This window comes from Macrobrachium rosenbergii, chromosome 37 (assembly GCF_040412425.1).
Source record: "Macrobrachium rosenbergii isolate ZJJX-2024 chromosome 37, ASM4041242v1, whole genome shotgun sequence".
NCBI classification, from domain to species: domain Eukaryota; kingdom Metazoa; phylum Arthropoda; class Malacostraca; order Decapoda; family Palaemonidae; genus Macrobrachium; species Macrobrachium rosenbergii.
In genome coordinates, this window is record NC_089777.1 from 15,384,345 (window position 1) to 15,409,344 (window position 25,000).

Consider the following 25,000-nt stretch of genomic DNA (forward strand, 5'->3'; position numbering starts at 1 on the left):
GTCAACATACTAATTTGCAGTCCTCTAGCCTCAGTAGTTTTTAAGATCTGAGGGCGGACAGAAAAAGTGTGGACAGAAAAAGTGCGGACAGAAAAAAGTGTGGACAGAAAAAGTGTGGACAGAAAAAAGTGCGGACAGAAAAAGCGTGGACAGAAAAAAACGTGGACAGAAAAAAGTGCGGACAGAAAAAGTGTGGACAGAAAAAAGTGCGGACAGAAAAAGCGTGGACAGAAAAAAGTGCGGATAGAAAAAGTGTGGACAGAAAAAAGTGTGGACAGAAAAAAGTGCGGACAGAAAAAAGTGTGGACAGAAAAAAGTGCGGACAGAAAAGCGTGGACAGAAAAAAACGTGGACAGAAAAAAGTGCGGACAGAAAAAAGTGTGGACAGAAAAAAGTGCGGACAGAAAAAGCGTGGACAGAAAAAAGTGCGGATAGAAAAAGTGTGGACAGAAAAAAGTGTGGACAGAAAAAAGTGCGGACAGAAAAAGCGTGGACAGAAAAAGTGTGGACAGAAAAAAGTGCGGACAGAAAAAAGTGCGGACAGAAAAAGCGTGGACAGAAAAAAGTGCGGACAGAAAAAAGTGTGGACAGAAAAAAGTGCGGACAGAAAAAGCGTGGACAGAAAAAAGTGCGGACAGAAAAAAGTGCGGACAGAAAAAAGCGTGGACAGAAAAAAGTGCTGACGGACAGACAAATCCATCACAGCAGTTTTCTTTTACAGAAAACTAAAAAATAAAAAAATAAAAAAATAAATGGTTTACGGACGATTCATTCAAAAGACTAAAATATAAGATTCAGGTTCGAAGCAAATGATGACAAAGTGACTGATCATTTGCAAAAGGCAAAAAGACACTGTCAAATACTGTAATAATACATTGAACCAAGACTGGATGGCACAAGCCAGCCGTTAACGGCAGATGGCAGACGGAGAAGCACTGGAAATTTGAGTACTTGGGCATAATGAAAAACAAACTTGCGTTGGTTTCCGTAACTAGACATGCGTACATGCGCGCGCGCGCACACATACGTTTTATATTTATATATATATATATATATATATATATATACACACACACATATACATATATATAAAATAAGAAAGCACATAAAATATTATTCCAATTCACAGACAACTATTTAATTTCATACAACACTTAAATTACAGTAAGAGACATTCATATATATATATATATATATATATATATATATATATATATATATATATATATATATATATATATATATATATATATATATATATATATTTTTTTTTTTTTTTTTTTTACGTGTTTGTTTTCGCTTCCAATCATTAAAACAACATGTAAATCAAACAAACAAACCAACCTGACAAGCTGAGGCCAAATACATTCAACATTTTCACAATGGAGAGCGTCTTATTCTCTTCCTTGGAACTCGCTTCGTATTTCTCTCTCTCTCTCTCTCTACTCAGCGCTACTTGTGCATACACCCATGACTCTCTCCAGCCACTTACTGGAATTAAGGTTTAACCTCATTATCAAACTCGCTCGTCTCTTCTTTATATATGAAAATTCTTACCACTATTTATGCAAATACGTCTTTTTATGTGCAGATGAGGCCTAAACATCCTTCACAATTATCCCAGCGTATGCAAAATGGTTTTACAATGCTCAGCACACAAAAATGAAGTCCTTGCAGCCATACACAGTCATACATAATACATAGCCATACATACTCTTTACAAAATACCTTCCCACCATGATTTACCATCAATTTTACTTGAATAGAGGACCTAACCTTATTTCTAACTGACGAGTACTTGAATAACTGGCTCCCAACTTGATCCTGCTGAGTGGGTAGTAATAATAATAATAATAATAATAATAATAATAATAATAATAATAATAATAATAATAATAATAATAATTATTATTATTATTATTATTATTATTATTATTATTATTATTGTTATTATTATTATTATTATTATATATTTTATTTTTTGGGGGGGAGGGTCTATCACAGTCATCCTACTCGACTGGGTGGTTTTTGTAGTGAGGGGGTTCCGGGTTGCATCCTGCCTCCTTAGGAGTCCATCACTTTTCTCACTATGTGCGCTGCTTCTAGTAGCACGCTTTTCTGCATGAGTCCTGGAGCTACTTTGGCACCTAGTTTTTCCAGATTCCTTCTCAGGGCTCTTGGGATCGTGCCTATGATTGTGGGTACAATTTCCACTGGCATATTCCATATCCTTCTTATTTCGATTTCCAGGTCTTCATACTTATCACGTTTTTTCTCTTTCTTTCTCATCTACTCTGGTGTTCCATGGTATTGCCACATCGATGAGTGATACTTTCTTCTTGATTTTGTCAATCAACGTCACATCTGGTCTATTGGCACGTATCACCCTATCTGTTCTGATACCACAGTCCCAGAGGATCTTTGCCTGATCGTTTTCTATCGCTCCCTCAGGTTGGTGTTCGTGCCACTTACTCAATTATTCAATAGATGAAACCTAATCATATGGAATTACACAAACCAAATACAAAATGCCTCCTTGTCAGAGACTGCATTTTTTTGGGTGCTCAGGAAGGATAAATCTGATTGGAAATTACAGTCTAGGTTCTCAGGAACGGCGAACCGGCCTGAAAGTGAATTTATTGATACGATTAGCAATTAAAGTTGGTAAATAGGGTCGAAAGGTAAATCAGGTTGGAAGCAAGTTACTGAGGTTCACCGTAATGGTAAATCAGGAGACGAAGGGTTAATCAGGTTGAAAATTACATATGATTGTCAGCTGTCAATCAGATTGGAAAAGAATTACTTAATTACTCAAGAACGATTAATTAGTCTGGAAATGAATGAGTTAAATAAACAGTAATATGAACCAGGCTGAAATAAATCTGGGCTCAAAGGAATGTATAATAATTATTCGCGTACTCAGGAATGCTAAATCTGGTGGAAGCTCATTTTAAAGGTGTTCCAAGTAACACCCACTCAGCAGGATCAAGTTGGGAGCCAATTCTTCAAGTACTCGTCAATTGCAAATAAGTTTAGGTCTTCTATTCAAGGATTATTGAAGGCAAATTATGCTGGAAATGTATATTGTAAGGATTATGTATGTTGTGTATTCTGTATGACTATGGTTGCAGTGTCTTCTTTTGCATAAGCTGAGATCATTATAAAGGGTGTTTAGGCCTGAACTGCACATAAAAGACACATTTACATAAATATTCGTAAGAATTTTCTTATAATAAATACTAGCATGATTTCCAAAGAGTTATTTGTGGATGTTCACGAAAAAATGTTACCGAAGACAGGCCTGGTGGCCGGCAATAAGTGACGAGATCTGACAGAAATAGGAAATAGGAGATGGGACCCCCTTTTCTTGGGGGGGGGGTGTTTAAGGCGGTTGGACCTCTCTCAACCTCCGCGGAGGAGGCCTGCGGTCTCGGAAGGGTCTCGTCCCCGACCTGATTCCCTATTCCTCTCCCCACCAGACTCGCCGCCATTCCAGAGGACCTCGCCCATTCGAGGGGAAGGCAGGCAGCGGTCCCTCGGAGGACCTCTCATATCGTAAAGTCATCTGGACTCATTTCCAGAGGGTTCGATTTTTCTTCGGGGATTAATTAAGGGAAGCGCGGCTCGCTGACAAGTACCAAGGGCGCGCTTAACAAGGGGGACACGGATCCTCGGTAGGGGCCTCGCACACGGATCCTCGGTAGGAGCCTCGCAGGGGAATGGAATGGCAGTAGGGGTGGGAGGTGAGGACGGAGCTCTGAAGCAAGGAAGGAAGAAGGAAGGAAGGGGGGGGTATTAAGGGGGGGGGAGGTGGTGGTGTGGTATTAAGGGCCAGGAACGAGGACAATGGAACTCGGAAGGACGGTGAAGGCGAGGACGGGTCCCGGGAAGGGAAACAAAAGGGGATGATGATATAGTGGATGAGACGAGAGAAACATGAAAGGGCGGACGGGAAATTACAAAAACGAAGCGATGGAAATAAATAAAGAGGAGGAGGAGGAGGGCAACAAAAAATGAAAAACCGGAAGAGAAATAGAGAAATAAAGCCATAAAAAACGACAATGATCCCCGCCGAAAATAACAACAAAAATAATATATGAACAAAAAGGCACAAGAAAAAAAGAGAACATTGGTGATAAATTTAAAGGCACCTCGTAATTTCCGAAATGACTGATCTGATTAAAAAAACGGGGTAAGGGAGGGGAGGGGGCAGGTTTACACCACCGAAAGTAGTAGACTAACATAGCAGTTCAAAGTGATGAAAAATATTGCATCTACTGCTAGCAACCTTCATAACCGCTCGATGTCATCGTTAATGTCACAGAAGATTCCTAATTATCTCCTTGCTCTTTTAGTTTTCTGTAAAAGAAAACTATTGTGCCGGCTTTGTCTGTCCGTCCGCACTTTGTCTGTCCGTCCTCAATTCTTAAAATCTACTGAGGCTAGAGGGCTGCAAATTGGTACGTTAATCATCCACCCTCCAATCATCAAACATACCAAATTGCAGCCCTCTAGCCTCAGTAGTTTTTATTTGATTCAAGGTTAAAGTTAGCCATAATCGTGATTCTGGCAACAATATAGAGCAGGCCACCACCTGCCCGTGGTTAAAGTTTCATGGTCCACGGCTCGTACAGAGTTATACCGAGACCACCAAAAGATAGATCTATTTTCAGTGGCCTTGATTATGCGCTGTAGCGGCTGTACAGAAAACTCGATTGCGCCGAAGCAACTTCGGCGCATTTTTTTACCTTTTTTTTTTTTTTATTCCCACATAATTCCATATTCCAAATGGCAAGTCCGTCATTCGCTATGAGTTAAGACCTTAATTTTGACTCCTTGTTTTCCTCTTTTATTTATTTCAACGTCGACATAGTGCGTGATAGGGTTCCACAGTCTTTGGGCAAAATGTCAGTTAATTACTTACCAAAGGGTATGCCTAACCTGGCCTGTGGAAAAAAACCAGTAAAAAATGCGCCGGGCGCAATCGAGTTTTCTGTACAGCAGCTACAGCGTATAATCAAGGCCACCGAAAACAGATCTATCTTCCGGTGTCTCGGTATAATGCTGTATGAGCCGTGGCCCATGTAACTTTAACCACGGCCCGGTGGTGGCCTGGTCTATACCGTTGCCACAAGCACGATTATGACTAACTTTAACCTTAAATAAAATCAAAACTACTGAGGCTAGAGGGCTGCAATTTGGTAAGTTTGATGATTGAAGGGTGGATGATGCAACGTACCAATTTGCAGCCCTCTAGCCTCAGTAGTTTTTAAGATCTGAGGGCGGACAGCAAACGTGCAGACTGAACAAAGTGCGGACGGACAGACAAAATCTTCGTAATAGTTTTCTTTTCAGAGAAATAAAACGAACATCAACTTTCTACACAGCGGACGTTTATTAAAAAAACCTAGACTATAAAAATCGGAAGAATAAAAATGGAAGCCAGTGGCTCATAGCAAAAGTGATAAAAATAATTCAAGTGTGATTGAAGTTAAAACAAATTCACATTAGAAAACCATCAATGACATTCTATATCTTTATCGATTCTGCACTTAAATATATATACATATAAATATATAAATATATATATGCATGTATATATATACATATATATATTATGTATAACATATATACATACATACATACATAATATATATATATATATATATATATATATATATATATATATATATATATATATATGTGTGTGTGTGTGTGTGTGTGTGTGTGTATAAAATCATATAACAAGCTCCCCAACATAAAGTGGTTTAAAAATGCAATGCCTGAGTTAAACTGCTGAACTGCAAACCAGGTCAAAGTCCACCCGATGCTTTTCAGCTAATAAACTGTATTCCTATTAGGAGCTCGAGAATTCAGCGACACCTTGAATTGCTGTTTGCCCACTTTCCTGACCTCTGTGTACAAAGAGAAAACGGAAACTTTCCTACTTTCAACTCCTTAATGACGTAAATAACAGCTCGGTCCAGCTGTCCCGGTCATACGCAAGCTCTCGTTTGTTAACTGGTAGGCAGAGGAATATATATATATATATATATATATATATATATATATATATATATATATATATATATATATATATATATATATATATATATATGTGTGTGTGTGTGTGTGTGTTGTATGTACATATATATATATATATATATATATATATATATATATATATATATATATATATATATATATTAATTTTTTGTCCTACTGCAGGGGGTAGCTCAAAGCCTTGCTGTTCCAGTTCTCTGGATGTACTTTGGGGTGAAGTTGCATGCTGCACTACCAACTGCTATATATACTTTTTAGGTTAAAAAAAAAAAAAGTGCATAGTGGGGGGCTTTAATGATATATGGGCCTCAAGCGCTCCTATTCGCCCAGGAATGGAACCATTACTTTAGCTGGTGAGGAGATTGTCCTCATCACTAGACACAACACTACATATATATATATATATATATATATATATATATATATATATATATATATATATATATATATATATATATATACATATATAACCAGTTCGTTTTGCTTCCTCTTGCTAACAATATCTCTCTCTCACATCCATTTTCTGTAACTCTTCTACCAAAGCTACATCGCCACCTACCTCCTGAGGCCTCATTCTCTCCCTCTCTCTCTCTCTCTCTCTCTCTCTCTCTCATTCTGCCACTGTGCTTGTGAACACGCATCTGGTATTGATTTTGATGAGAGAGAGAGAGAGAGAGAGAGAGAGAGAGAGAGAGAGAGAGAGAGAGAGAGAGAGAGAAAGATTCGGAGGTAAAACGAACCTTGTGGAACCTTCTCTAAAGCATCTTGGAGAAACCAGGGGGAGTTTTCGTAAAAACGGCTATACGACACCAACCGCCATTCATTCTACGGACACAAACGCCACAAGCAGTGTTTTCCCTTTAAGCAGAGAACGAAGGGGCTGGAAACCTTGCCCCAGGGGCGACGTGAACTGGGGAAAAGAGACGGACAACTAAAGCATGACGTCTCGACAATGCAATTTAGTCATTGTGTTTTGGTGCGGGAGATTCAATGTGAATTCTCATATAAGATTTAACGCCGGTATCAGTTGCATATCTAGGAACGCAATGAATAATGACAGCATGCATTGGGACGTGCACTGCGAGAGGAAATGGGATTTAATATGTAATAAATATATAAATAAAATATATATATTTACATATACATCTATATATATTATACGTATATCATATATACTAATATAATATACTGTATATAAATAAATAAAATAAATAAATAAATAAATATATATATATATATATATATATATATATATATATATATATATATATATATATATATATATATATTGAAACACTTTTGACAAAAGTTAAGCCGTATATCTCCAGTATATCACATAATCCTCTCGAGATCACGCAATCAAATACCTGAACCTTTCTTTCTTTCCAGCCACTATTCCCGGGTGCAAAAAAAAAAAAAAAAAAAAAAAAAAATATATATATATATATATATATATATATATATATATATATATATATATATATATATATATATATATATATATATATATATAAATAAAAATAAAAATAAAAAGGAAATAAAAAAACAAGCTTCTGCCCAGGGCCAAGAACACCTTCACCTGGCATCAAGTATGCGTCGAAAACATCTCTACAGGAAAAAAAAAAAAAAAAAACCTGTAGTAAAGTATCTACAAAAGAAAATCTAAATAAAGAGAAAAAAAGTTCAAGGGTATGATGTTCACGCCAGCCCCAGTGGCCTACATAAGACGCCTCGGGAGGTAATCCATAACGCGAGGGCGGCAGTCAGTCCCTCCGGCAGGCAGTGAGAGGTTCGCGCCTTCGGTGAGTGGATAAGCAACAAATAAGGACGAGAGGACGTAATATTAAATAACAGGAGGAGGAGGAGGAGGAGGAGGACACTGCTCGATTAATGAATGTGGGGGCTCAAGCACCACAATGGAATATAAACAAGTATACAATGCACTTCGGCGCTAACGAGTTTTCTATACTGCGTATAATGCTATATGAAACTCTCAGCTATGGACCCACGAAACTATCAGCCGCGGACCACGAAACTCTCAGTCGCGGACCACGAAACTCTCAGTCGCGGCCCATGAAACTTTCAGCCACGGCCTGCTGGTGGCCTGTGTGGTTGGCACATATAGAGATGCCAGACGCACGATTATGGCTAACTTTAACGTTGAATAAAATAAAAACTACTAAAGCTAGAGGGCTGCAATTTGGTATGCTTGGTGACTGAAGGGTGGATGATCAACATACCAATTTGCAGCCCTCTAGCCTCAGTCGTTTTCAAGATCTGAGGGCGGAGAGAAAAGGTGCGGACGGACAGACAAAGACATCTCAATAGTTCTCCTTCACAGAAAACTAATAATAAAGAAAATACCAAGCAACGATAAGGGAGGAAACTACAAGCCAAGATTATGGAATAAAAGAATAGTAAACAATGAAGAAAAGTGAACAGTAAATGAGGATTAAAAACAAATAAATACTTATAGAGAAGAAGAAACGCCAAAATTACAAACAGGAGAAACAAAATTACGGTAAAAGAAGAAGAAAAAAACTCCCAATAACAAAGATGGGAAACTAGAAATCACCACAGAAGGAATTCTAAATGACGATGAGGAAGCAAACGCCAAATAACGAACCAAAAGGAAAACATGAACCGCTGATAAGCAGATCACCGCAAGACGACAGAAAGGCAACGCTAAATAAGGGGTAAAAAGAAGGAAAACGTCAAATATTGACAAATGGGAATAACGAAAGTGGCTCCCTCACACAAAGAGACATTCGGGGGAATAAAAGTGCACAAAGGAACTAAAATTTACGACCGACAGAAATGGAAATAGAAGGGAAAATACCTCAACAAAGAAATTCGTTTCCCTTTTCTTGTTGGTTAATCCTGTTCAAGAATAAAACGACTAAAAAAATGCGCCGAAGTTTCTTCGGCGCAATCGAGTTTTTTGTACAGCGTATAATGCTGTATGGAACTCTCAGCCACTGCCCGTGAAACTCTCACCCGCGGCCCATCAAACTTTCACCACGGCCCGCTGGTGGCCTGTGTTGTTGGAACCTATAGCGGTGCCAGACGCACGATCATGGGTAACTTTAACCTTTAATAAAATAAAAACTACTGGGGTTAGAGGGCTGCAATTTGGTATGTTTGATGATTGGAGGGTGGACGCTCAGCAAAACCAATTTGCAGCCCTCTAGCCTCAGTAGTTTTTAAGATCTGAGGGCGGACAGAAAAAGTGCGGACGGACACACAAATAGCCATCTTTATATAATAATTTTCTTTTACAGAAAACTAAAAAGTCTCATTTATATTGCAAAATCTAAAGTAAGGCGACCAATTACAAATTCCCTTAATTTAAGAGAAATACCTCAATCGACATCATTAAAAAAAAAAAACTGTGTACTGCAAAAAAATAAAAATAAAATAAAATCTTCACAGCAAAAATCACAAACAGCAAAAAAAAAAAAAAAAAATCACGATTACCGAATCAAAGAGAGATGGTTCGCACATTTTGTGAAATGGGGAAGCATAAAATTTGTTCCGATTGTCAACTGGATAAATATTGCCTTTTTAAATCAAACACAGCACTGGAATCAGCTGCGTCACACTGACCTACATTAACAGTCTTTCGATGGAAAACTGTAATGTTAGGTCAGGCTGCAGTTGCGGATCATTAAATTGGTTCGTGCGTAATAAACTCTGTCCAAACACAGTCTCATTAACGTCAGATATTTAGTAAACAAGTCTGGCCACAGTACAGGAACGTTTCAGTACCTGAAATGAAATAAATTTACATGAATCGTTGTCAAACAGTCTCACTGACGTCAGATATTTAGTAAACAAGTCTGGCCAAAATGCAGAAACGTTTCAGTACCTGAAATGCAATACATTTACATAAATCATCGCTACAGCGTTCATCATTACTAGTGATATATAATGAACGTCGAAGCAAACCAGCCACACGAAATCGGTGATAATGCAACCAAAAACATTGTGGGAAAATGAACCTACAGGTTCATATTTAATCATTCAAATTTCTCATGCCAAGGCGGGAAGTGAATTGATCACACAAAAATGGAGAGGAATTCGTAACTTATGTAGAGCGAATATAGGGAAGTTGTGAAATTCTCCAAGCTTTTGCGAAGCGAAATACGCACACATATACATATACAAATATATACATACATACATATGATATATATATGTGTATATATATATATGCATATATATACATACATACGTATGTATACAGTAATATATATATACACATCTATAAATATACACTCCATTGCCTCATTCAAAACTGTCCGGCAAATATTCCTCTCTCAATATTTATTCTTTGACTTCATTACTGCTAACCCCTATCAACCCTCATCACCAGCCGAATAACACAACCAACTTCATCACCATATACAACGACCTACAACACCTACCGACTACAACTACAACACTACAACCTTCAATAACCCTATCCAAGTGTAAGATATAACCCACTGAGCAACTGCTTCACAGCACTGTTGGAGGGCCATCAAAAATTTCCTTTGAAGTCCACCGGAAACAAGACGCCCTGGGATACAGGACGCGGCGCCCCGCCATAATGGTTGACAAAGAAAGAAAGGATTCACATTCTGTACAATGGAGAGATGGAATTATTCAAACCTGACTTCAAATACAGCGAGAGAGAGAGAGAGAGAGAGAGAGAGAGAGAGAGAGAGAGAGAGAGAGAGAGAGAGAGAGAGAGACTTAAGTTGCGTAATGGAACTACAGAGCACTTCAGATTTCACATAACATAACCGCAAGGCATCCTACTTAGTAAGTGTGCCAACATCAAATCACTGGTCTACTGCATGCATCAAAGAGAGAGAGAGAGAGAGAGAGAGAGAGAGAGAGAGAGAGAGAGAGAGAGAGAGAGAGAGAGATTACATTTCCACACCAGTTCTCAAACCCTAATTGGAAAACATCACCCATCTCAACTGTATACGCTAGTCCTTATCTTTTTTTTCTTTTACACCCTTCTGACCAAGAGCAAAGCTTAGAGAGAGATAGAAATTTATATTCTTCTGTCATGATGCTGAGTTTGTCGTGCGTGTATATTTAATGTGTTGCCAATATAATTAACGGGTTATTGTTATTCTGTGAATGTGAAGAAGAGAGAGAGAGAGAGAGAGAGAGAGAGAGAGAGAGAGAGAGAGAGATTGAACTGAATACAGAATTTAGGCCAAAGGCCAAGCACTGAGACCTATGAGGTCATTCAGCGCTGAAACGGAAATTGACAGTCAAAGGTTTGAAAGGTGTAACAGGAGGAAAACCTCAAAGCAGTTGCATTACGAATCAATCATCAGGAGAGGCTGGAAAGTAAGATGGAAGAAAGAGAATATGAAAGGAGGTACAGTAAAAGAAACGAAAGGGGCTGCAGCTAGGGGCCGAAGGCACGCTGCAAAGAACCTTCAAGCAATGCCTACAGTTCACCGCACGGGGTGCACTGATGGTACTACCGCCCTACGGAGAGAGAGAGAGAGAGAGAGAGAGAGAGAGAGAGAGAGAGAGAGAGAGATGGTGCAGTCACCATCCACAGCCTCCTCCCCCCCTCCCCCTCGCTTCGAATCCTTCCCCCTTTTTTTCCCGAAAGCCTTTTGAATTCCGCATCAGAACTTGTATACATTCCTCACCGAACACAAATTAGCGAGCGACCGACGATTTGATCGCTTTTCTTATCTGTTTGCCGTTATTCATTTTTCTTTCTTATCCATCTTCGCTTTTCTCGGTTGTCCGTTATCTTAAGTAAAAAAAAAATACCGTTTGTTTTTTTTTCTTTTTTTTTTTTGTCCGTCATTTGGTCTCTGAAGCTTTACAACTACTTTCTCTTCCTTTCCACTCTCTCTCTCTCTCTCGTTGCGGATTTGTTCACTGCCTCACTGGACTGATTCCCCACCCCCTTCCCCCATCAACTCTCTCTCTCTCTCTCTCTCTCTCTCTCTTTTTGGAGCTCTTCCTTCTCATATTTATCTTCCTATTACTTCCCACCGAAAAAGCCATATTTCTTTCATCCTTCTTTTTCGGCCATTCATTATGTGCTAAAGTGTTCGTTCTCTCAAAAAACCCTTTTCTCAATTTTTTCCCCCACATAATCATCCTTAGTCTTACCCCTTATTATCCTTCTCCTCCCTCTGCACCTATTATCCTCCTTCCCCCTTATTTTACTCTTATTATCCTACTCTTCCTACCTTTCGCCACCCTACTCCGTTCTCTGCACCTTTCAAGATGGCGCGCGCGCGGGTGTCCCTCTTCCATCTCTCCTTTCTATTCTTGTCGTCGTTATTATCCTCCTCTCTTCTGTTCTCAGCTATTCTCATCCTCCTGTCTAAGTCCTCATCCCGATCTGCCCATTCCTCCTCCTCCTCCTCCTTCTTCCTCTCCTCCGGAGGGGGATACCTCCTCCTCCTCCTCCTCCTCTGGAGGGCTCCACCTCCTCCTCCTTCTCCTCTGGAGGGCTCCACCACCTCCTCCTCCTCCTTCTACTACACCTCCTCCTCTTCCTCCTCCCCCTCCAGCTCCTCCTCTTCGTCCTCCTCCTCCGGAGGGGGATACCTCCTCCCCTCCTCCTCCGGAGGGCTCCTCATCCTCCTCCTTTGGGGGGCTCCACCACCACCTCCTCCTCCTTCTACTCCACCTCCACCACCTCCTCCTCCTCCTCCTCCTCCTCCTCCTCCGGAGGGGGCCACCACCGCCGTGGGCATCTCCTTCTCATGTTCTCGCATCTCGGAGGAAGAATCTCATATCTAAGGTATCGGCGAAGGCAGGACAGTCCCCGATACTACTTGAAGATGCCATTCCAAGAGGGATATTTCCATCTCGGGATGGGAATATTAGTCTCTCAAGCGGAAAAATGCGTCTTTTCACGAAATAAAATATTGCTGCAATTGCATGCCACACATGCACGCACAAGCGCACTCACCCCGCGCAACAAAAGCAGCGCGATATATATTCGCCTGGCGAGGCGGCCGATGCTAAGTCACAGCGCTGGTGGGGGCGGGGGTATGGGAGTAGGGGGGTATATGACGTTCTCCCCCCGTATCTATCCACCTCGCAGTAATGATGAATAAATTCTTATCCCGAACGTCTCACTCTATGAAAGACAACACAGACAAGAAAAACAGACAAAAAAAGACAACACAGACAAGAAAAACACAGACAAGAAAGACAGACAAAAAAAGACAACACAGACAAGAAAAACAGACAAAAAAAGACAACACAGATAAGAAAGACAGACAAAAAAAGACAACACAGACAAGAAAAACAGACAAAAAAAGACAACACAGACAAGAAAAACACAGACAAGAAAGACAGACAAAAAAAAAGACAACACAGACAAGAAAGACAAAAAAAGACAACACAGACAAGAAAAACACAGACAAGAAAGACAGACAAAAAAAGACAACACAGACAAGAAAAACAGACAAAAAAAGACAACAGAGACAAGAAAGACAGACAAAAAAAGACAACACAGACAAGAAAAACAGACAAAAAAAGACAACACAGACAAGAAAAACACAGACAAGAAAGACAGACAAAAAAAAGACAACACAGACAAGAAAAACACAGACAAGAAAGACAAAAAAAGACAACACAGACAAGAAAAACACAGACAAGAAAGACAAAAAAAGACAACACAGACAAGAAAGACAACAGACAAGAAAAACAGACAAAAAAAGACAACACAGACAAGAAAAACACAGACAAGAAAGACAGACAAAAAAAGACAACACAGACAAGAAAGACAGACAAAAAAAGACAACACAGACAAGAAAGACAACACAAACAAGAAAAACACAGACAAGAAAGACAACACAAACAAGAAAAACACAGACAAGAAAGACAACAGACAAGAAAAACAGACAAAAAAAGACAACACAAACAAGAAAAACACAGACAAGAAAGACAACACAGATAAGAAAGACACAGACAAGAAAGACAACACAGACAAGAAAGACAACATAAACAAGAAAGACAACACAGACATGAAAAACACAGACAATAAATACAACACAGACAAGAAAACCACAGACAAAAAAGACAACACGGACAAGAAAAACACAGACAAGAAAGACAACACAGACAAGAAAGAAAACACAGACAAGAAAAACACAGACAAGAAAAACACAGAACAAAGACAACACAGACAAGAAAGACAACACAGACAAGAAAACCACAGACAAAAAAGACAACACAGACCAGAAAGACAACACGACAAGAAAACCACAGACAAAAAAGACAACACAGACAAGAAAACCACAGACAAAAAAGACAACACAGACAAGAAAACCACAGACAAAAAAGACAACACAGACAAGAAAACCACAGACAAGAAAGACAACACAGACAAGAAAAACTCTCAACAGCCCAAGAAACTTCAGTGGGTCTAAACTCAGTTACTTTAGTTACCAATTAAATTTGCTATCTTTACCTTGTCAATGGAACGAGTTACAAATAACCTACATTTTCAGTCGCTACAGAAACTAGGTCAACTATATTCTTTTGGTCATATAAGCTCAAGTCTAACAGTGGCCATCGACGGTCCATTTCTGTTGACTCGATATATAGCAGATCTATATATTTTTCATATATAGTGTGTGTAAGTCTTCCGCATAGCATGTTTCCAATGCATTTTCATATACAGAGGTACCAATTAATGTTAGCAGGTTCTGAAACTAGTAAAGAAAATATAAAAAATTGTATTATTCTCAGCAAAAATTCATGAAATACACAACGGAGAACAACAATAAACAAGTAAAAAATGCGCCGAAGTTACCTTCCGCGCAATCGAGTTTTCTGTACACCATATAATCAAGGCCACCGAAAATAGATCTATCTTTCTGTGGTCTCGGTATAATGCTGTATGAACCGTGGCACATAAATCTTTAACCTAGGCTCGGTGGTGGCCTATCCTATATTGTTGCCAAAAGCAAGATTATGGCTAACTCTAACCTTAAACAAAATAAAAACTACTGAGGATAGATGGCTGCAATTTGTTATGTTTGATGATTGGAGCGTGAATGATCAACATACCAATTTGCAGCCCTCTAGCCTCAGTAGTTTTTAAGATCTGAGAGCGAGCAAATTTTTTATGTTTACTCTGATTACCCCTGATAACGTTCAATATAACTGCAAAGTGATGGGCATTCACAAATCCAGGTAAAGAGTAATACTCTCTCTCTCTCTCTCTCTCTCTCTCTCTCTCTCTCTCTCTCTCTCTAATGAGAAAATGTCATCAAATACTTGTCATTAGTCTTCATTAGACTAGGGAAAGCTTTTCCATGAGGAGACGAAACGAAGATTAAACCTATAAGAGAACATCCTGAATCCAGCAGGAAATCTCAACACGGAGGGAGCTGTGAGAATGATTGAGGACCAGAAACTAATGAAGCTGTCCAATGAGAGAGAGAGAGAGAGAGAGAGAGAGAGAGAGAGAGAGAGAGAGAGAGAGAGAGAGAGAGAGAGAGAGAGAATGTTTCTTTGCTACCGAGGTAAACGACAAAACGGTCTACGGTGAAGCAAATGAAAGAAATATGGTAGTGATACAAAATCGATAAATAATACGACAGTAAGAAAAAGTAAAAATACCGGAAGAATGAAATAACATCTGGACCTAAATACACACACACACACACACACACACACACACACACACACACACACACACACACACACACACACACACACTCACTTCTAATTCATTTTATGCTGGACAGTTCCAGGGGATCGGATGCAAATTCCTGAGATGTATGCTAGTATTGCACCAGCCCCGGTTTTTTGCCATGCCCCTAGGTTAGGTTAGGTTAGGTTAGGTTAGGCTAGGTTAGATTAGTTTGGGTTAGGTTAGGATAGGTCAGATTAGTAAGTCAATGATACTTTGGGTGTGGGAAACGTAAGGAGACAATTTTCAAGAAAATTCTATGGTTAGTTTTTAAGATACGGCGTCCCGCTTTTATCAGGGAAAGGCCCCTACGGTACTCGGTTACATCTCGGGAAAAGGCTCCCCGGATATCAAGACATTTAACACCACTGTAATCTGCCCAAACGGCCCTTCGTTCTTTACTAACCACAAACCTCTCACCACCACTTTCCCCAACCACCTCCAAGAAAAAAACAAACAAAATATAAGAAAATATACGAAGACCCGAGTCAACATGTGATTTCCTAGTACCTGCATATTCATAACTCCACCAAAAATTTAAGATTGTCGACTCAAACTAACATTATCCTCAAACTCGTTTGGCCTGATCTTTTGCCAGTGAGGCTTTCCAGAAAATTTTCGATCAAGGATTTTACCACAATCCTCAAACTGAAAAGGATTTTACCACAATCCTCAAACTGAAAAAGTCAGGCCGCTATCAGCACATGGAACGGATCTTTCCTAGACAGTGACCACCTACTTGGGGGGTCGTTATCTAAGAATAATATTCCTTGGGGTCATTATCTTTGTGATATTTACAGTCTTTTGTTTATTTTTTACAGTTATCCCCAACGGGCTTGTGCTAAACACCCCGCAAAGGTGGATACATACCGGGTTAAAACCCTTGGGGGTCACTATCTAGGAAAGATCCCATGGAACATAATAGAGCATAATATCTCCACTAGGCTGGTATTGCTAATTGCACATGAATACTATGAACAGAGAAACTTGAGTAAACTATATATTACAGCTGAAGAAAAATATATACTAAAGCTACATTCTAATGCAATCATGAATGCCAATAACTACTGTGAAGATTATGAATACTAATCAAGAGTATCGCTAAAGTAGTACATGTCCCCTACGGCCATTCCCCAACCAACTTCCCTCCGAAATGATGCGGACACTACCATTATGGTCCTTGCACAGACCAACTCCCAGGGTTTTCTGTGGACAAGATATGCTCATTAAAATGTCTGTGGCACTTCGTTCTGTGGTTCTGCCGTTCTCCTAGTCTGAACAACCAGAAAATCAAAATAAAAAATCAAAACAACACACTGACAGCAAGACAGATTGACCAAAAGGACAATGGCCAGGCATACAAACGAATACAGGGGACTTGTACTGGTAAAGAGATTAAGCAGGGTTATCCACATTAAAATACCTTTCACTTCATATTAATCAACACGATTTTCACGTAACCAAAAGCTATGGCTTCCAGGCTTCATTAGTTTAAAGCAGTGTTTCTTAACCTGGGGTACCTGGGGGTACGAAAACTTAATCCTGGGGGTACGAGACATGATAACCAGTGCAATGGTACTGTATACTGACTGAATATTTACTCGTATATTTGTGTTGTATTTATATTGAATGGGGTACGAGAAAATTTTCTGAGATACCCAGGGGTACGAGCACTGAAAAAGGTTAAGAACAACTGGTTTTAAAGCAAAGTGCACTTTATAATAAATATAAATTTCAAGAGCACAAAATAACAACCGAAAAACGCACTGTTGCTGCGTATACAGTTTCTGCAAAATCGCTCAAATGCCTTCGCTACACGCCGGATGATCATTCATTATTCATACAATAAACCCGTCCCAGTGGCGTCAAAAGGTGAAATATTTTACTCTGCAATTTTAAGGAAATGACAGTATCATGCAAATGAGTCTTAATTACAATCGACTTGGGAATACAGAACAGATTCACTGACCTGCCTTCATAAACTAGGCACGTCTTTCGCGCGTTTACGAACGCCAGATAAGTAAACCAAAACTTAATATCAAAAGGAGCGTCGGCTCAACTGACAGGTAATTATTATTACGATAAACGAGAAATTTAAATTTAAAAAAAAGTAAAAAATGCGCCGAAGAATCGAGTTTTTTATTCAGCCGCTACAGCGTATAGTCAAGGCCACCGAAAATAGATCTATCTTTCGGTGGTCCCCGTATAATGCTGTATGAGCGCGGCCCATGAAACTTTAACCACGGCCCGCTGGTGGCCTATCCTATATCGTTGCCAGTAGCAAGATAATGGCTAACTTTAACATTAAAAAAAATACAAACTACTGAGGCTAGATGGCTGCAATTTGGTATGTTTGATGATTGGAGGGTGGATAATCAACAAACCAATTTTCAGCCCTCTAGCCTCACTAGTTCTTAAGATCTGAGGGCGGACAGAAAAAAGTGCGGACGGACAGACAAAGCCGGCACAATAGTCTTCTTTTACAGAAAACCAAAAATGACCAAATTACTATTTCAGTTTAGTTTAAGTTCATAGACAAGTCACGGCACGAATGCACCAACCTACTATAATGTGCAATCTAGAATTATGCAAAAAAAAAAAGAAGAAGAGCACAGAGAATAGATAAAAGAATTTGCGGACTGACAAAACCGATAATCGACAAAAAACAAAGAGCTCCTTTCCAGTGCTTATTTAGGGTTTAGGCTACACCCTTCTCCTGTCTGCCTCCTTTCTTCCATCTGGTCTGGGCAAGAAGAGGCTATCAGGCTGTCTACCCCCGCCAGCCTGAGCGTGACAAATGGCATACGGAAGCAAGCACGCAAACCATAAAGACTGAGGAGAATTATGTTATCTAAGAGGCAGCATCACATTCTATTTCTCATGCATCAGCTGTGACTGAATGGAAATTTTCAATTTTCTTTCCGTATTTACGCAGTTAATAAAAGACAGAGAGAAACCCAGAAAGGAAAACTTGAAAACAACAGATAAGAAGCGAAATGAGCTCCTCAGATAAACCGGCTGATTAGTCATCGCGATGAAAAACAGGTCGGCCCTCCATGTGGACGTCCAACCAAGGACTGTTCAACCCAGTCAGTAGGGGGGGGGGGGAGGGAGGGAGGGACGAAGGAGGAAGGGAGGAAGGGGGGGAGGGGGTCTGGATGGGAAGGGATGCGAGGAGAGCGGAAGGAAGAAGATAAAAATAGAGCATTGCAGGTACCCGAGTTTTGCTGGAAGCCGTTTTTTTTTTCCCCTGGAAGCGCCCCCCCCCACCCCCAGCCCCCGCCCGCCCGCCCCCCCAACGACAGATCGAACGCGCCCTCTTTGGCCAGAAACATCCTGGAAAGACCATTAAGACTTCCACCCTGAAGGTCAGGCAAAGCTGCAGTTTTTTTTTCTTTTTTTTTTTAAACTCAGGCTCCGTCACAAGTGACATCTGCATCTCTGCCATGCCGCTGCTAATGACTTGGAACAAACACAATCTCTCTCGGGCATCGTTACATCGTTATTCGACCAAAATCTTAAAAAAGGGAGCTCGGATAATGAGCTGCTCCTCAATGCCTGCACGCAACGCCTATCACGTATTATCCTCTCTTGTAATTCGTTCCAAACGACTGGATGAACAGAGAGGCAGATATTTCAGAGGAAAACAAGAAAAAAGGTCTATAAATATAATGCCACATGAACACATTGATCAATGCTGATTACTTTCGCAGCGGCTTTGGTCGTCGCCACCGAGAGGAACGATAAGGAATATGAAATATAATGTTTTAGCCAAAGGCCAAGCGCTGGGACCTACGAGGTCATTTGGCGCTGAGAGGAAAATTGAGAGCCAAGGAGGTTTGAAAGATGTAACAGGAGGAAAACCTCACAGTTGCACTACGAAAAAATGGTTAGGAGAGGGTGGAAAGTAAGATGGAAGGAAGAGAATCTGAACCTGAACGGAGGCACAGTGAAGAGGAATGAAAGACGTTGCAGCTAGCGGCCGAAGGGACGCTGCTAGGAACCTTAAGTAATGCCTACAGTGCACCGCGTGAGATGCGCTGATAGCACTACCCACCTACGGTGGCCAACGAAAGTAATATGGAGAGGAATTTTGCCACCATATTCTCACGAACATATGTTAGCAAATACAAGTTTTATCAAATACAATCATACTCCCTTTACTCTCCTTGCACCACTCATAATATATTTATTATAAAGATAATAAAACCACATCTTCTTCATCATCCCTTCAAATCCATTTAATCTGGAAGGGAAGATTTACAAGGATTAGTTGCAACACCAACATCCGGAAACAGAAAACGGGGGAAAGTGATCGAATTATATCTCCAGGACCAAATCAATACTTTTTGACTCCGATGATCAATGAGGCACCACATTCATCTTGCCAGACTTGAGGAGGAGGAGGAATCTCTATCTCTCTCTCTCTCTCTCGTCTTTTCTATCAAACGCATTTCATTATTATCCCCCTAAAAGGTTTCCCAAAATTTTATCACGCCTTTCTTACACTTAAATCTTCCACTAATCTCTCTCTCTCTCTCTCTCTCTCTCTCTCTCTCTCTCTCTTGTCTTTTCTATTCAACACATTTCATTCTTATCTCCCTCAACGTTTCCCAAAATTATCTCACATCTTTCTTACTCTCAACTCTTTCCACAACTCTCTCTCTCTCTCTCTCTTGTCTTTTCTATCCAACACATTTCATTATTATCTCCCTCAACGTTTCCCAAAATGTTCTCACCTCTTTCTTACTCTCAACTCCTTCCACAACTCTCTCTCTCTCTCTCTCTCTCTCTCTCTCTCTCTCTCTCTCTCACTTTTCCATGCATCCTGCTCCGTCGTTCGTTCTCTTCTTCTTCATCCTCTTCTTCATCTTCTTCTTCTTCTCCTCTTTGAACACCAGCATCAGCAGGCCTATTTGTCTAGTACCCACTCGAGCCGGCCTTCTAAGACGGGGGGCTCTTGTTAGCAGTATTACTCAAGGGCAAAGGCTTAAAGCATGTAAGTCTGAGTTTGTAGGGGGGGAAAAGGCCATAGAACCCAGTGTTGACCCAACCTCTAGTCCCGGCGAAGTCTGTCAACAATGCCTGCAGCTGCCACCCTGAGCTCTTTGGAGGAACGCTGCTGCTGCTCCAACCCCCCAGCGAGATCTCCTTCCTTCCTTGCTTCCTCGGTCCCTGTCGCTCGCGGCTTCTGCTGCTGCTGTTTTCTGTTATTTATTCAAAATGATGTGATGTGATTGCTTGGCTGATACGTCTCCTTCGAGCTTCTGTTACCCTGTCGTTACTGGGTGCCTCCTGTATAACTGTTAACACTGATTTTCGTTTGAAAAAGACTAGGCGATTTTTAGTTTTCTGTAAAACAAGACTATTGAGGTGGCTGCTTTCTGTCTGTCCGTCCGCGCTTTTTTCTGCCCGCCCTCAGATCTTGAAAACTACCGAGGCTAGAGGGCTGCAAATTGGTCTGTTGATCATCCACCCTCCAATCATCACACGTGCCAAATTTGGAATTGTGTTTTGACGAATTAAAATCTTTTGTAAATGACTTTTTTCTGACTGGGTTGTGTCGTATACTCTGGTGTTAGTTCTCTTCTCTGGGAGTTTTGGAATGATGTTAGAATACTGAGCTTCGATGTGGCTCATTAAAGTGTATAATTAACACAATGTTTGAATATTTTTGTGGACTTCTGTGAATTTCTTCGTATGGAATAACCCCCCATTAGCATTAACGACCGCTGGCCTGACTTGGGCTGCGAAGTCCTTACCAATAAAAGAAATTTGCCGTAATGTACTTGATGCAGACTTATGCTATATATATGCCTGGTATGTGCACATATGAGAGAGAGAGAGAGAGAGAGAGAGAGAGAGAGAGAGAGAGAGAGAGAGAGAGAGAGAGAGAGAGAGAGAGAGAGAGAGAGGTTAAAAAAAAAAAAAAAGTAAAAATGCGCCGAAGTTTCTTAGGTGCAATCGAGTTTTATGTACAGCGTACAATGCTGTTTGAGCCGCGGCTCACGAAACGTTCAGCCACGGCCCGATGATGACCTGTCCTATACCGTTGCCAGACGCAAGATCATGGCTAACTTTAACCTTAAACATAATAAAAACTACTGAGTCTAGAGGGCTGCAATTTGGTATGTCTGATGACTGGAGGGTAGACGATCAACATACCAATTTGCAGTCCTCTAGCCTCAGTAGTTTTTAAGATCTGAGGGCGGACAGAAAAGTGCGGACGGACAGACAAATAGCCATCTCTATAATAGTTGACTTTTACAGAAAACTAAAAATTACCCAAAAGCCTTTCTCAACTGCCTAAGAGACTCTGTGGGAGTATATAGTGAATGTCAAAAAGGAGCGAATATCACCTATGGGCGTTCCTCTTTGATCGTCCCTCCTCAATATTCCCTCAGAAGGACCCTCGAAAAATCTCCGGCTCTCTTCTTCCTTAGACTAAATGCAAGCCCGGCCCGAGGGTAGTTAAGAGTTGCTTTCACTACGCGGGTCCTTCAGGCTAAAAGGACTTTTAAACCACTCTTGACGCAATAACCACATCTAATGAAAAAATATGCTCCGCTAAGAATCGAAATTATATTTCTCTCTTTCTGTTACTATCTAGAGTAGTGGTTTCCAATCTTTTATTTGGCCATGCCCCACCTAATAACCTCTAAAAAAAAACTGATGGCCCCTTTGGTGATATATAATTATTATTATTCAAACAGTGAGATCATATTCACCTGGAGGAATCCTGAAAGGCCTTTAAACTTTAGGTTTAAACATTCTCGAATCGGCCCCCCTTAAAAAATCAGATTGGCCCTCCCTCCCCCGTGGGGCGTGCACCCCACGTTGGGAACCACTGAATTCTAGAGACAGGAATAAGCAGGATTGTAAGACGGAAACGTGCATGCTTATCCAGAGCCAGGGTTTGGAAGAGCTGAATTCTAAAGTTTAAACCTCAAGAGAGTTGCTGGTTAATGTTGCAAAAAGCCACGAGTTAGTAAGTAATGTAAACATTTGGTAAGTTCGTAAGTCTAGGTAGCTAATAACTAGGTACTTCATTAGTCAATTTGTTTACCTTTGAGTTAAACAATTAGTTTTAATCAGTTAGTCAACTAGATACTTTATTAATGACTTAGATCACTGAGAGGCCACTCATTCATGACTGTCTCTCTTCGATTTTTTGTCTTTACGACACGTTGTTCATTCGACACTTTGTCCACTCGACACTTTGTCCTTTCGACATTTTAACCCTTCGACACTTCGTCTTTTCGACAATTTGTCCTTTCGACACTTTGTCCTTCGACTCTCTGTTTCCGCAAGAGACAACGACATACATCTATATATAATTTTTTTTTTCACCATACGACCTATCCCCCTTCAAGGAATGGTTCCGCCGGGTGATAACTTCCTGTTCCCAACTTTTTAAAATAAAGTTGACCCCTGTGCCCTCCTCTACCATGGCTTCCACTCACTACAGTTGATTAACTACCAAGTACCCATTTCTGTACTTTGGTCAACAGGTACAAAGTGAGATTTATCAGAATAGGGGTAAAGCGTCCGGTCTCGCTCATGAATCGAACCCATGTCCTCTAAATGGTGAGGTGAGCGTCATATTTTTTATTCAACAATAGGCCTTGTTTTCCGGGGGAGGGGGGGGGGGGATTAAGCCAGAATGGTACGAGCTTCTGGGTTGTCAGCAATATTTCAGGAGTGAGGTTGCTAGCCCCACAAGCCCTGTTTCCCGACCCCACAAGTCGCTGGTACCCATTTACAGCTTGGCTGACTTGTAAGCGATAGTCAGGGAGAGAATTCCGTCGTAGCACTATACCACTTAACCACGGCTCCTACTGACCGGTCCCTGGCTTAGAGAGACGGAAAGGCAGAATATAGAATTTAGGCAAAGCGCTGGGACCTATGAGGTCATTCAAAAGGCGTAACAGGAGGAAAATCAATTGCTGGGAGAGGGTGGACGGTAAGAATAAAGAAATTATGAACGAAGGAGCAATAATAGGAATGAAAGGGGTCGCAGCTATGGGCCGAAGGGACGCTGCAAAGTTCCTTTAGTATTGCCTACAGTGCACCGCATGAGGAGCACTGGCGGTTCTAACCGCCCCTCAGGGGGACGGCAAGGCAGTTTCTCAATGGGATCTATCAGACCTGAAGTAGGAGCCAAGCAGCACAATGCTGTTTCTTACATGGACGTACTCTTCGTCTCTACTTCTGATTCCCTTAACTGACTTTGCAACAGCCCTTCGAAGGCTGGCGTGAGCGGCAACGAGCTAAGAATGAGGTCCGGAAAAAAGTAAGTATACCCTAGTTTAACCAGACCACTGAGCTGTTTAACAGCTCTCCTAGGGCTGGCCCGAAGGATTAGACTTATTTTAAGTGGCTAAGAACCAACTGGTTACCTAGCCAAAGGACCTACAGCTTATTGTGGAATCCGAACCACATTATAGCGAGAGATGAATTTCTATCACCAGGAATAAATCCTCTAATTCTTCATTGGCTGGCCGGAGACTCGAACTCGGGCCTAGCAGAGTGCTAGCCGACAACTCTACCGACTCATCCAACGAGGAACTTGAGGTCCGGAAGGCCAACAGAGTGGATGAGTAGGGTTTACTTTCTAAACACAGGTCAGTTAATGATGAAAAATCAGATTCACACAAACTTTAGAAAAAAAAAAAATGGAAAACACGCCACTCCCTGCGATCGGGAATTGGTTTTGGATCCGAACAGAAATTCTCCCTGTTTAATGAAATCCCTGCATCGAAAGAAAATTTATTTTGCCAATAATGAAATGACTGGGTAATGAGAAATGGGGGAAAATTCCAAGAGAATCTCATTTCCCGTCAACGAACCGGCTGTGTTCACATTTGTTTGTTTATTAGCTTATCTTTCGTACGCTCGTTTCTATTTTAATATACCTCTCTCTCTCTCTCTCTCTCTCTCTCTCTCTCTCTCTCTCTCTCAATGTTATTTGCTCAGGAACTTAATGGCTCTTATAGCCGTCGCCTTAAGAATCTGTAGTACTAAGAATACTACTTCTACTACTATCAATACTACTACCTACTACTAATACTGATAATAACAATATCATCATCACCAGTGATACTGAGAGCTCACCGAGCTCTCGACAACTCTCCGAATAGATTTATATATACCATGACAGAAAAACCCTGGACTGAACACTCGTTTGATAAAAATTAACATCCGGGTCCTTATTTGCTAGAATTAGCACCAATTCCTATGGTCGACTCA

At 40.6% G+C, this 25,000-nt stretch overlaps 1 protein-coding gene and 1 pseudogene across 1 annotated transcript in view; one reads left to right on the forward strand and one right to left on the reverse strand.

Moving 5' to 3' along the window:
• LOC136825085 (protein starmaker-like) overlaps positions 1–19,714 on the forward strand; it is an 84,106-nt pseudogene extending 64,392 nt beyond the window's left edge.
• The window catches only part of CASK (peripheral plasma membrane protein CASK), a 1,131,710-nt gene that overhangs the window by 539,431 nt on the left and 567,279 nt on the right, over positions 1–25,000 (reverse strand). The window lies entirely within an intron of this gene.